General features: G+C 37.1%; 1 long non-coding RNA gene across 1 annotated transcript in view; it reads right to left on the minus strand.

Annotated features, from left to right (window-relative positions):
• The window catches only part of LOC102472367 (uncharacterized), a 46,334-nt gene extending 33,382 nt beyond the window's left edge, over positions 1 to 12,952 (minus strand). Inside the window, exons 1-3 of the long non-coding RNA XR_334206.2 lie at positions 12,914 to 12,952; positions 12,496 to 12,534; positions 11,376 to 11,476 (exon numbers count right to left, since the gene is read on the minus strand). This is a non-coding gene — a long non-coding RNA (uncharacterized LOC102472367). The remainder of the gene's footprint in view (positions 1 to 11,375; positions 11,477 to 12,495; positions 12,535 to 12,913) is intronic.
• Positions 12,953 to 14,302: the final 1,350 nt, after the last annotated feature.

Below are 14,302 nucleotides of genomic sequence, written 5' to 3' on the forward strand. Positions count from 1 at the left end.
TTGCTTTCCTTTTTTGAGCTATTGATAATTTTCAGACGTTTGTTAAATTAATTTTTTTCTTCTTGTTTATTTGTTTCTTTAAATGGAAACATAAACTTTTCTCCCTTCCTGACCCCTCTAGAATTGGAAAATATTTGGGAATATTAGTATTTGTGGCACAACAGTTATTTGCATAAGTTCAATAATACCTGTTGCCTTGAATCAGGAATTGGAAATATCCATTATTGGACCAGGTTTTAACTGGAATGTAATATCTGAAGATTAAAACAGAAAACTATAGAACTAAGGTAGATCTCAAATAAGCCAACAAAAGCTCTTGGAAAGATGGCCTGGTGGTATAAACAATTCTGACTGGCAGAGAGGATTAAAGAAGCTTTCTGAAAGAATTTGTACCATAAAATAAACTGGACTTTTCCAGCCCAGCACTGCAATCAGTAGCGATTGCAAAAGAGCACCCACAACCAGAGGACAACCTTGAAGAAGCCTTTGAAGGAAGAAAAAGAGATTGATCTTTGCTAGCAGATGGTATGTCACAGAATACTAGGTAGGCAGGGCTGAATTGAGAAGGTTTACGTGTGAATTGTGTGAGGGGTGTTTACTTAGTGACAGTTTGAGTAGTTGATGGGTAAATATTTTCTCAGAAATATTTAAAAACATACTGTCTCTGTTGTTATAGAGTCACAAAATTACAACAACTATTTCAAACATTATCTTTAAAATTCAGGGTTTTTTGAGATTTTGAAAATTATTAACTATCAAGAACTATGGGGCATGAGCAAAATTTTTTTGATGTGTAAAGTAAATGTTTGTGGAAAAATGTAAAAATAAATAAATAAATGATAAAAAAAGAATATGGAGCCACATGAGGGGTTCAGGTTCAGATCCAGGGTCAACCTTAAGGGTCTGGGCATGTGCCTTTGTGATCCTGGCAGCTAAAACGCTGCAGGGATGATTATGGCATGGCAAGATGTTGTCAGTGGTACCTTTCTCTGTCTCTAATGAAAAATAAATAAGTAAACCTTAAAAAAAGGGTTACCTGAACATAAACAATAATAATGATAATGTTTAGAGTTTACAAGTGCTTTCACAAAACAATTTTATTCCTTATAATTGCCCTGTGAAGTCAGTAAAGTAAGTAAAAGCCTGTTTTTACACATGAAGAAATTGAAACTCAAAAAAAAAAAAAAATGGAGTACCAGAAGTGTATAGCAAGCATATAGTGGAGAGAGGGAAGTGCAAGAGCTTGTGTTCAAGCTAATACAATATTCCAATATTCCAGAACTCGAACCACGGTCATTTGCCATGTGGGATGCAGTTGCCTTAACTTTCACGCCAAATGCTGATGCAAGCTAATATAATAATAACCACCATTATTTATTGAACACTTCCTATGTTCCGATCAGGAGAAGCATTTTTAAAGACATTATTGAACTTATTAAAATATTATTTCAGGGGTCAGCACGTGGTGTGGTGGTTAAGGCACTGAATTCCCACATGGTCAACCACTGTTTGAGTCCCAGACCTAGAGGCTGGGGCATGTGTGCATGCACATCCAAAATTTTGAGAGGAGGATAAAGGAGATTCGGATTGTGGTGTGGCCACCACCTTCGGGGGTGGCAGTGGTGATTCCTCACTTCCTCTTTCTCTGTCTCTCCAGTGAATATACATGATCTGTGGGGGGGGAAAAATCAGGTGTGCTGGGGGTATTGATGGTTAAGTTGGCTGGATCCCACAATGCCAACTACATGGTTCAAGTCCTAGACCTGAGAGCATGAAAAACACTCTGGGCATATGAGCATATGTGCCCAAATATCAAAGGGAAAAATGGAGACGCATGCCCCATCGAGGAAGCTTTCTTATTTTCTCTCTCTCTCTCTGGTGAGTGCATGCACTCTCTGGAAAATTTTTTTTAATTTACTTTTTGGCCAGCCAATGTTGCCTAGTAGAAACGCAATAGTTTGTAATGCTGAAAGTCATGTAGAATATTGGGGTTTGGTTTCTGGGTCAACCAGTGTATTTTAGGTGCATGCACACATACCCTCGCTGGCTGAATGCTTGGTGAAAGCAGGAGAGATGACAGCACAAGACTCCGTTGAGGATGCTTGCTCTCTTTCTGTTTCATGAAAGATATAAACTTAAAAAAAATTATTTCTTGGGATCAGCAGAGAGCATAGTGATTATGTCACTGGACTCCCACATGGTCGACCGCAGTTTGAGTCCCAGATCCAGTGGCTTCAAAATCACTCTGGGCATGTATACATACATGCCCAAGATCCTGGGAGGGGAATGTAAAATAAGGGATTGTAACATGGCCAATCCCCCTTAGAGGTGATTTCTCACTTTCCCTCTCACTATCTCTGTCTCTCTATCTCTCTCCAGTGAGAACATGAACCCTAAGGCAAAAACCTCTTAAAAAATATTTAAGTTCAGAGATAGTTGTACATTAATATGAAGGATATAGCAAATAAGGCAGTTTCTTTTTAAAAACTTATTTAATTTTATTTATCATTATTATTATTTTTTAAATTTGCTACAGGGCACATGCACTCACCAGAGCGAGAGAGAGAAAAAGAGAGAGGGTGAATGTGAGAAAGCAGTTGACAGGTCCAGGACTCGAACTGTGGTCATTTATGTGGAAGTCCAGCACCTTATCTATCACACCATATGCTGGCCCTCAGGGCAGTTTCTTGTAAAAACAGCTTTAATTCAGTCAAATAATTTAAGGCAGATTATCATGATTATAAATATCATTTGCTGAAAGCTAATATTTGCCAGACACTATGTTAAGCACTTAATTAAATCTCATCTAATTCTCACAAATACTCAAGAAGAAAGTATTATTTACTTCATTTCACATGTGAAAAATACGAGGCACAGAGGGATTAAGTAACTCAGCCAAGATTATACAGCTGGTAAGTGATAAAATAGTATGCTATATGTCAAGTGATACCAAATAGCTGGTTACCTTGAAATTTTTACTCTTTAAATGATTAACTCTCATGAAAACTCAACTCTCTTCAATTAAAAATATAACTGGCATTTTGAACAATTTATTTACATTTCCATAATTTCTTTCCTTCCTTTTCTGTCTTTTAGCATTTTTATTATTTTTAATGTAGGTTGTGAACAATGAATACTTACTGATGTGGATTGTCCTTTTCCTACCCTTGGATTAAAATTAAGGCAGGTTCCATATTTTTTATGGTCGCTGTAGGTAAAGTTCTATAACTATGTTAGGTCACAAATACAATCTGGGTACAGTAATTACAACTGTCTGGTAGTAGACAACAGTCGAAGTTCCAAAATTATATTAATGTTGGGAACCAGCAGTTAGCGTAATGGCTATGTCGCTGGACTCCCACGTAGTCGACCGCGGTTTGTGCCCGGACCCGGTGGCTTAAAACTCACGCCGGGCGCGTGTGCGTGTGTGCCCAAGATCCTGAGAGGAGAATGGAGGAGAAGGGATTGCGGCGTGACCATCCCCCCTGGGGGGTGATTTCTCACTTTCTGTCTCTATGTCTCTCTCTGTCTGTCTGGTGAGTGCACATGCCCTACAGTGAAAATCTCTCAAAAAAAATAAAATAAAAAATAAAAAATAAAAAAATAAAAACCCCACAAAATTATATTAATGTCAACATCTTCCTGCTTCTCACACTAGAGAGGCTGGACACAGGTAGTCCTCCTTCCCTTCCTTGCTCCTCTTTCCTAGTTTATCAATTATGGTTTAAAATAATTTTCTGTTTCCATCAGAGTTGAAGGTGAAGTAGAGATGGGCTTACTCTTGTCTTTTGCCCTTTGGAAGTCCAGGGTCATCATGTAAGTAGTCTAAATACCCTGCTAGAGAGAGGCTCAACCAGACCCCAGGTATTCCAGCCATGCCAGTTGAGGTTCCAGATATAGGAGTGAAGACATTTTAGATCCTCTAGAAACGCAGGGCAGAGATAAGCCAGCTCTGAAGCTGCCCAAATTGCAAAATTGTGAACAAATGAATCATTGGATTTTTTAAAGTGCCTATATTCGGGGATATTGGGGGGGGGCAAGTAATAAATAATTGATACAAAGGCTACCTGTTTTACAGTAAATATTCAAGTATTTCTTATCCTGACATACTCTGAGAGAGCAAGTAGCGGCCCTTCATTCTACTGCTGTTAATAAAATAGTCTATCCATTTCAAACTCTTTCTAAGTAGAATCAAATAGTAATCCAATAAAGTTAAACGTATTTTCACATGTTACCCCAGAAATCTTCATTTCTAGCTCAAGTGAAATGCTGATGTGTTCACACAAAGATCTGTGCAGAATTGCTTAAAACAGCTTTATTCATAATTACTAAAACCTGGGAACAATCCAAAAATTCATCAAATGGAGAACAGAGGAACAAATTGCGGTTTATCCATAAAACTACTGATACATGAAACAACATGGATAAATCTCAAAAGCAAGATGTTAATTGAAAGAAGGTAGACGCAGTAAATTATATACCATATAATTCGATTTATGTCACAGTCTGAAAAAATACAAAACTACAGAGATAAAAAAAAATTAAACTAGTGATAGGCTGGTCTCATAGCACAGTGGTTAAGCACTGCGTTGGGAAACAGATACAATATGTCCAACCACAGTTCAAGCTCTGGCCCCGGCATCTTGAAGAACATGCTGGGTGCATGTGCATATGTAGCCAGAATCTTGACAGTTCTTGACCGGGTGGAATATGACTGAATAAATTTAAGCTCATAGGACTGTACATCTCAAAAAAGGTTTAATTTTACTGCATGTGAGTTGTACCTCAATAAATCTAACTTAATAAATTAATTCACATACACTTTTCAACCGTGTTAAACACATATTAAGCTATCCAACTGGTACTACTGAAGCTCCTTTCCTTTTACTGATTCTGAGTGCCAGGTTCCTCACCCTAAACCCTTGGGTGGTGAAGTTTTGTAATCACAGTGTAGCCCAATTAAGTATTCTGAAAACGTCTCTCAATCTTCCAAAAACATAAACTTTTTATACTCTTAGTATGGGTAAGTCATCTCCCATATTCTTAGCCATTTCCTTTGAAAGCTTGTACCTGCATTACCTTTTGTACTTTGTTGAATTTAGTGTCACAGTTGAAAATTCTGATCTGGGGTCAGTAGGCGGTGTAGCGGTTAAGGTGCTAGACTCCTACACGGCCAACAATGGCTGAAATCCACGCATGGAGGCTTGAAACTTACACTGAGTACTTGCGCATGTGTGCCCAAAATCCTGAGAGGAGAATGAAAAGAGAAGACTGTGATGTAGCCATCCCCTCTCGGGTGTGATTTCTCACTTTCTCTCTCTCTTTTTTTTTTTTTTTTAGAGGATTTTTCCCATAGGGTGCATGCATGAGCCAGAAAGACAGAAAGAGAAAGAGAGAGAGACAGAAAGCGAGAAATCACTCCCCAAGGGGGATGGCCATGCCGCAATCCCTTCTTCTCCATTCTCCTCTCAGGATCTTGGGCACACACACACACGCACTTGGCGTGAGTTTAAAACACTGGGTCCGGGACTCAAGCTGCATTCAACTACATAGGAGTCCAGCGACATAGCCATTATGCTAACTGCTGGTCCCACTTTCTGTCTTTTTGGCAAGCACACATGACCTATAACAAAAATCTTACTAAATAAATAAATACATAAATAAATAAATAAATAAATAAATAAATAAAAGGAGGTAACCAGCAGTTAGCATAATGGCTATGTCGCTGGACTCCCACGTAGTCGACTGCAGTTCGCGTCCTGGACCCAGTGGCTTAAAAATCACGCCAGGCATGTGTGCATGCATGCCCAAGATTCCAAGAGGAAAATGGAGGAGAAGGGATTGCGGCGTGACCATCTCCCCTGGGGGGTGATTTCTCGCTTTCTGTCTCTATGTCTCTGTCTGTCTGGCGAGTGCACGCACCCTATAGTGAAAACCTCTCCCCCTCCCCCCCAAAAAAGGAGAAAATTCTGATCTAATATTCTTTCACACATATTTATACACATTACTGTAAAATAATACTACAAATAGAAATGGATTATTTTGGGGACCAGCAGTTAGCATAATGGCTATGTTACTGTACTCCCATGTAGTTGATCGCAGTTCAAGTCCTGGACCGGTGGCTTAAAACTCACACCGGGCACGTGTGCGTGTGTGCCCAAGATCCTGAGAGGAAAATGGAGGAGGAGAGATTGGGGTGGCCATACCCCCTGGGGGGCAATTTCTCACTTTCTATCTCTCTGTCTCTCTCTGTCTTTCTGGTGAGCACACGCACCCTGTAGCCAAAAAACAAACAAACAAACAAACAAAAATCCTGTCCAAAAAAAGAAAAAGAAATGGAATATTTTCATGTGAGTTGCTAGAAAATAAGTATCTATCTACATATTTACCATTTGAAAAGTTCTTCCTTTTTTTTTCTGAAGATTTGAGTTTCAATCAATTATCATTTTCCAACTGTCTGAAGAACTTCCTTTAGCATTTTTTGCAGTGTAGGTCTATGAAAATGAACTTTCTTGGTTTCCTATTATCTTAAAATATGCTTACCTCACTTCTATTATTGAAGACTAAATTTCACTGAATTTAGAATCCTAGGTTGCCTGTTTTTTCTTTTAGCACATTAAAACATTTATTCCTCTGTTTTCTGGACTCAATGTTCCTGATGCTGAGTCAACAATCACTTGAATTGTTCCCCTATGTGTAATGTGTGATTTTTCTCTGACTTCCTTCTAAGATTTTTCTCTTCATCTTTGATATTCAATAGTTGTGACTAGGTGTGGCTTTTTCTAATAGATATCCTGACTGGGGCTTTTTGAGATTCTTTTTCTTTTTTTCTTTTTATTTTTCTTTTTTTTTTTTTTAGAGGTTTTTGCTATAGAGCGCATGTGCTGGCCAGACGGACAGAGAGAAACAGAGAGATAGAAAGCGAGAAATCACCCCTCAGGGTGGATGGCCACGCCGCAATCCCTTCTCCTCCATTCTCCTCTTGAGATCTTGGGCACGCACACACATGCACCTGACGTGAATTTAAGCCACCGGGTCTGGGACTCAAACCGCAGTCGGCTACATGGGAGTTCAGCGACACAGTCATTATGCTAACTGCTGGTCCCTTTGAGATTCTTGATGCTATAGGTTTCTTTGAAAACTTCAACCACGTTTTTTTCAAGAATCTTGTTTAGCTCCATTTTTTCACTATTCTTCTGGGATTCCAATGACAAAACAGGCCTTCTGATATTGTGACTTTAGGAAGGACTTTTAAAATATCTTTTAAAATATTTTTATATATCTTTTCTCAGGGGACAAGCAGGTGGTATAATGGTTACATCGCTGGACTCTCACTTGGTCAACTGCAGTTCGAGTCATGAATCTAGCAGTTTAAAACTCCACCAGGTGCACATGCGTACGTGCCCAAAATTCTGAGAGGAGAATGAAGGAAGAAGGGATTGCAATGTGGCCAACTCCCCTGGGGGGTGATTTCTCACTTTCTATCTCTCTGACTCTCTCAATCTCTCTGGTGAGTGTACACACCCTAAAAAAAAAAAAAGAAAAAAAATACATATACATGTATTATATATACACTTATTATATATACATGTATTATACATGTATTATATATATATGTGTGTGTATATATATGTGTGTGTGTTTGGATCATTTCTACTTATCTAGCTTTAAGTTCATTTATGCTTTCTTCTGTCATTTTCATTTTATGCTAATCCCATTTAGTGAATATTTTTGTTTACAATATTGCATTTTTCAGTTCTAGAAGTTTTCTGTTTTGTTTTGTTTTGTTTTTAAATTATATGCCAAAAGGCACATGTGCTAACTGGAGACAAAGAGAGAGGGAAAGTGAGAAAGTACCTTCCACGGTGATAGGTCATGCAACAATCCCTTCTTCATTTCTCCCTCTTGTCAGGATTTCAGGCACACATGCCCAGTGTCTTACACAAGCCTCTCGGTCTGGGACTCAAACCATGGTGTCAGCCACATGGAATCCAGCCTCCTTAACCACCACACCATGGGCTGCCCCCCACCCTTTTTATTTTTTAAGGTTTTCCCATAGGGTGCATGCACTTGCTGGAGAAAGACAGTGAGAGACAGAGAGGGAAAGTAAGAAATCAAACCCAAGGGGCATGGCCACACCACAATCTCTTCTCTCCCATTCGCCTCTTGAGATTTTGGGCGCACACACACACACACACACACACACACAAACACACACACGCACCTGGTGTGAATTTCAAGCTGCTGGGTCTGCAATTGGCCATATAGAATCCAGCTCCTTAACCACCATTCCACCGGCTGGCCCCTGGCCCTATTTTTTATAATTCTATTTCTTTGCATTTCTAGACTTTTTATCTTTGTACTCATTATAATCATACTTTTCATCTTTTTTTGGTTTTGTTTTTGTGGTCATTAAATAGATATTTCATTATTTTAATGTATTTTTAATTTCAATAAAAGCAGTGTTAGCTTTAATAAATCAAAATTTTAAAATGTTAAGAAAAATTTGCTTAAGACTTAAAGCAAGGAAAAAGGTTAAGATTCTGTTCAAACAGTAGGTAGATACTAAAAACTCAAAAACAGATATGGACAAAGCTAAAATCTAGTAATAAGTGCATTGTAATTTTCTTCTGAGGCATTTTTTCCTCTCTCCCTTCCCCATTTTACCAAAGAGAGGCATAAACTAACTTACTTGCAAAAAAATAAATAAATTTAGTCTCAATTTGGTCTGTAATTTGCACAAAGCCCCATAAAAATACTAATTAATTTAACCAGTATTTTCAATTTCTGATTCAAGTTCAAGGCAACAGATACTACTAAACTTATGCAAATAAACATTCTGTCACAAAATAAGAAGACTCCCAAATATTTTCCAATTCTAGAGGAGTCAGGAACGGAGAAAAGTGTGTTTCAATTTAAAAAAAAAAAAATAACAAATTGTTGAACCCATCAATAGCTCAAAAGAGGGAAAAAAATCCTTAAATCTGGAAAACAAAGCGTAGAAGAAAATCAGTAATGTTTTAGTTAAAAGTCATAAAATTCTATTTTACCAGTTCAGTCTCATGTAATTAATCTCTCTTCTGTTGAATATGAAGTATTACTGTGGTCTGATCTTTCCGTTACATTCAAGATTATTATTGATCTTTCCGGACTTGTCCCTATCATTAAGTTGGTCATTTTGTTGGTTGTTTTTGTACTATTATTTCTGTGAATCTGTCTTAGTTTTCCTGTATAAAACTCCCTTCAGAACTTCTTGGTGAGTTGGTATGATGTTGATAAATTCTTTCTTTCAGGTTTTGTTTATCTGAGAATATTTTTTATCTTTTCTTCCCATATGAAGGGTAATCTTGCCAGGTATAGTATTCTTGGTTGAAATTGATTTTCACTTAACACGTTGAGTATATTTTTCCACTCTTTTTTGTTTGCACTGTTTCTGATAAGAGATCTGATGTTAGCCTGATGGAATATTCTTTGTAAGTAGCATTTATCTCTTCTCAATTTTAGTATTTGTCTTGTCTGTGGTTTTGATCAAGCTGGCTATGATGTTCCTTGGAGAAGATCTTCTTGGGTTGACTCTATTAGGGGTCCTTTGTATTTCTTGGGTCTGGATATTTGAATGCCTCTCTAAGTTTGGAAAGTTTTCTTCCAGGATTTTATAGATTATAATGCCCTTAATAGTTTCTTCACCTTCTGGGATACTAATTATCTGGATGTTTGGGTGTATAACGAAATCTAGTATTTCTTGTACATTATTCTCATGGTGGGGGGGTGGTATTTTCTCTGTCTTTTTGGTGTATTTTTCTAAGTCAAAGGTTTTGTCTTCTACCTCTAAGATATGATCTGCACGATCTAATCTACTTCTAATGTTTTCAAGGGAGGTTTGGATTTCCTGTATTACAGCCTTCATCTCTAACAGTTCCATTTGATTCTTTTTATGGCATGTATTTCCACTTTCAAATCATGCAAGAACTTCCTCACCTCTTGGGACTCATTGTCTCTTTTCTCCTTCATCATCTGGGGTTTGTTTTCTCTCTTCTCTTGATTCTCTGTTAGTTTTGTCACTATAAATATTCTGAATTCATTATCCAACATTTACACAAGTTCCACTGCACCATCTGTGGATGATGAAGAGTTCTTTTCCCTTGGGAAAGAAATACTTTCTTAGTTTCTCATGTTTCTTGTGCCTCTGTGGTGGTTTTTGGTCATGTGATGGATTATACTTTTTCTCCTGATTTCTTGGAGTTAAATCCTAGTGTTCAGAGACATGCAGGAGGAGGTGATCTGCAATATCTCTACAGTTCTGTTTCCCTGGTGTTCATCAAACAACCTGCATTTCTTTCATTGGAACTAGATATTACAAAGGCCTCCCGGTTTCTAGAGAACAGGTGCAGCTAGGCTGAGCTGGAGGGTTTCAACTGAGAGTTCAGAGACATGCAGGAAGAGGTGAGACATGCTTTCTCTGCAGCTCCATCCTTCTCCCTGCTGTTCACTATGCAGTTTCTCTTCTCTGAATTTTAGTCATTTGGTGATGTATTTACTTTTGGCTAATTTGTTGGAGAAGTTTTCTGCAACTGTAAGCTTCACATGCTTCCATTTACTATGAGATAAATCCGTGCCCATTTATCTCCTCTACTGTGTTTTGCAATGTGGTGTCCACAGAAAGAGGTTTTAGTTCAGATTTATGAAGAGAAATTTCTCCCTTTGTGCAGCAGGTTGGAGCAGAAAATATTCAGTTGCCCTAGTACCTGATAGGGGCAGCTCATGGTTCAAATGTAGAGGGCTTCTGAGATGGCCTGAGACTGGTTTGTCTTGTCTAGATTATGGGGTCTGAGGGTGAACTTGAAGCAGAAAATATTCGGTTGCCCTAGTCCCTGAAAGGAGCAGCTCACAGCTCAGATGTAGAGGGCTTCTTTCTTTACATCTTTGAGCATATGTATAATAACTGTTTTAAAACCCCTGTCTACTACATGTAACATCTAAGTTTTCTTGACAGTCATGCTTTCATAATGTCCCTTCTTAAGAGAAGATTTTTCTCCTATTTCTTTATGAAGTAATTATGGATTGTATTTTGGACATTGTAGATGATGTATTGTGGAGACTCTGATTCTGTTGTATTTCTCTAAAAAATGTTGATTCTTTTAATAGATGCTTAACTTGATTGGACTCAAACTCTAAACTCATTCTCAAGCACAGGCAACAACTTAAGTCTCAGTAGTGCTCATTTAGTTTGATTTGGTCTGCTGAAGCCCAATCCCACAGGTGTGATTCAAGGTTTAGCTGAAAATTTGGAAATAACGTATAGACAGAATTTTGGCCTCTATTTTTTAAACTCTCCCTTGAGGGATTTTCTCTTAAGTTTTACTAGCTATAGTTACCTTAAACTCTGTCCTCTGGTTCTTTAGACAGAAATGATGCAGGTTTTCCACACTCCCTGCTCACATTTGATGTAGACTGGTGTCTTCTCTCAGTCTGAAAGCTATGAAAAGGAGAAATTCATGTAGTACCGTTTCTTTCATCAAAGTATTAACTCTTCCGTCAGCCTGTGATGTAGTGGTTAAGGCAGCCGGATCCCACATTGACTCCATAGTTCAAGTCCCAGAACCAGCGGCTTGAGAAACATGCCAGGCATGTGTGCATGCATACCCAAAATCCTGATAAGAGGGACAATTGGAGGAGAGGGGACTGTGGTGTGACCATTCCCCATAGGGGTTGATTTCTCACTTTCTCTTTCTCTCTCTGTCTCTCTCTGGCAAGAGCACATAACTTCTGGTAAAAAAAAAAAAATTATTAAAGAAGTATTAACTCTCCTTCGTTATCTACCTGCTATGGATCACTACCCAGTTACTTCAGAGAGTTGATTTTTATAGTTTGTCAGGAGTTTATAGTAATATCTATACAAGATTTTGTTCAACGGGCACTATTTAGTCATACCAGAATTGGAAAGAATTATTGATATAATGTACTAAATATCAAATCAAATGTTGGATATCCCTCTCATTATATCTACATATTAATATCTAATCTGCTTACAGAAACTATATGGGGGAGATATCATTAGCTTCATTTAATAAATAAAGAGATTGAGGCTCAAAGGACTTAAAAGGAGTTGCTTTTTTAGCCAAAGTTCAAGAAGAAAATAATTTAACACAAATGGTTCCAATGAAGATTAAAATAGACTACCTACAGAGATATAGGCAAGGTTAGAGAAATCAAAAGGGATGTTGAGATACTCAGAGATGAGCAGCAATAGGAAGTGTTGCTACTCTCAGTGCTAAAGGAGCAATGGGAGGAAAAAAGTATCAACAGAATCCCAGGAGAGCTGAAGCCATGTAGGAGGAACTGTCACACATGAACTGTAATTATAGAGGAATATTGCCACCACCAACGATGCTTCATTGAGGCATGAAAAGGCAGGAAAATAATCTGGCCTCTATTTCTTTCTACTGTTTCCTCCTTGTATCTCCCATTGACTGAATTCAACAAGAAACTACTCACAAGGAAGTCCAGGAAATAGATATCGTAAGAGTCAGCTTCCTGGAAGGATAGAGTAGAGAAAGAAAAATGGTGAATAGAGTTGGCAAACTATAAATAACCACCATACTTGTCTAAGGTAGGGTTGCCAGAATTAGCAAATAAAATTACTGGATGCCTTGTTAAATTTGAATTTCAGATTTAAAAATAAAATGAAACAAGAAATTTCTTAAAGTAAGTATGCTCCATGCGATGCAGCATACTTATAATTTAAAAATTATTCATTTTTACCTAAAATTTAACTGAATGTTCTGCATTTTATCTAGTAACTCAGACTAAACTATAAGTAAGAGCACTTCATTCTGAATTCAAGCCTAGGATCCAACCATAGTAGAGTCTTCTTTTCACTATCTCACAGCTTTTTTATATTTTCCATGCTTACTTTGTATAATTCTACTTTCCTCACCACATTGGAAGTTTCCTGGAAAAAAAAAAAGACCATGTTTTATTCATCTTTACATCTTGTTAGCTTTCATCTCTTCCAACCCCATTTCTAGAATTTTGCAGTGTCTTACACATAGTAAGTGTTCAATACTTCTTGGTTGAGCAGATTGAGATCTTAGAGAATATATTTCATTGTCTCTGATTTTTCATTGCATATTTCTTTATAATACAGCTCTGCTAAGTCATATATTGACTTAGACAAAAACCTCATGTTAGGCCAATTGCTCTAAGTGTTCATACCCTATTTTTCTGCTTATACTTTTATTTTCCTCCTTTCCTCTTAGAATTCTATAGTGAGCATATAACTATTATCCAGACATCCTAGTATGTGAGTCTCATGCATTTTAAGTCAACACAATCTCAACTAAAAAGAACAAAACAAACAAAACCCACACAAACCTTTAAAATGTATTTTGATCTTTATCAAAGCTTTAGGAGAGAAAATCTGCTCTGCTGTAACAGACTGAAAAACACTTCAAATTCCTTTGAGATAAGACTATGCTCCTGAAAATAAAGGCTAACTTTCTCATTGATTATTCTAAATTCTGTTTTTTTACTTTTCTAATTCTGAAACAAGTTATCAGTAGATCTGTTCTTTCAGGATTATTTTCAATGTTCCATTACTTATATATTAATGAGCTTATGCTATTTACATGTGTTTGTGTGTGTGGGGGCACACATAAAATTTAATGCACAAAAATTTTTGAGTAAGTAAATGTTTACTATTTTACTTATTTACCAAAATAAAAACCTCTAATGAGATGAGTTTTGCAGTAATACTAAAAACATAAACAAAACTAAAATATGAAAAATAAGAAAAGAACACTGTTACCTCCAGGGATCCTAGAATTATGTACTTAAGCACTCAGTTTCTATCTGCACTGAATAAATAAACATTTGTAAAATGAGGTCAAAATGAACACTGTAAAAAATCAGGGCACTGTATGCTACAATACTTCATGGATCTCACAGAAACGGTTTTGTGATCTGCTGGGTTGTCGGAAAAGTCATGACATTTTTCTATGTTTTTCCTTTCTGACGACCCAATATGTTGTTTAAAATATGAACAGATTTATCTGAAAAATGTGTGATAACTGAGGCTTCTCAGATCATAATAAAACTGATGAGTGTCTCTCAGTCAAAGAAAAGTTTGAGTTTGATTTTAGGCTCTATTTTTTCCAAAGGCCTCCAACTGACTCTTCTATTTTATCTTTTCCAATCATAAAATTACCTAATAATTTTTAATATAAACTATATGCTAACTTCTTTACATTCATTATTCAATTTTCTCTACTAGAAACCTTATGAGATAGATGTTCTATGATGA

The sequence above is a fragment of the Tupaia chinensis genome, unplaced genomic scaffold, assembly GCF_000334495.1.
Source record: "Tupaia chinensis unplaced genomic scaffold, TupChi_1.0 Scaffold000168_1, whole genome shotgun sequence".
Classification (NCBI taxonomy): Eukaryota; Metazoa; Chordata; class Mammalia; order Scandentia; family Tupaiidae; genus Tupaia; species Tupaia belangeri.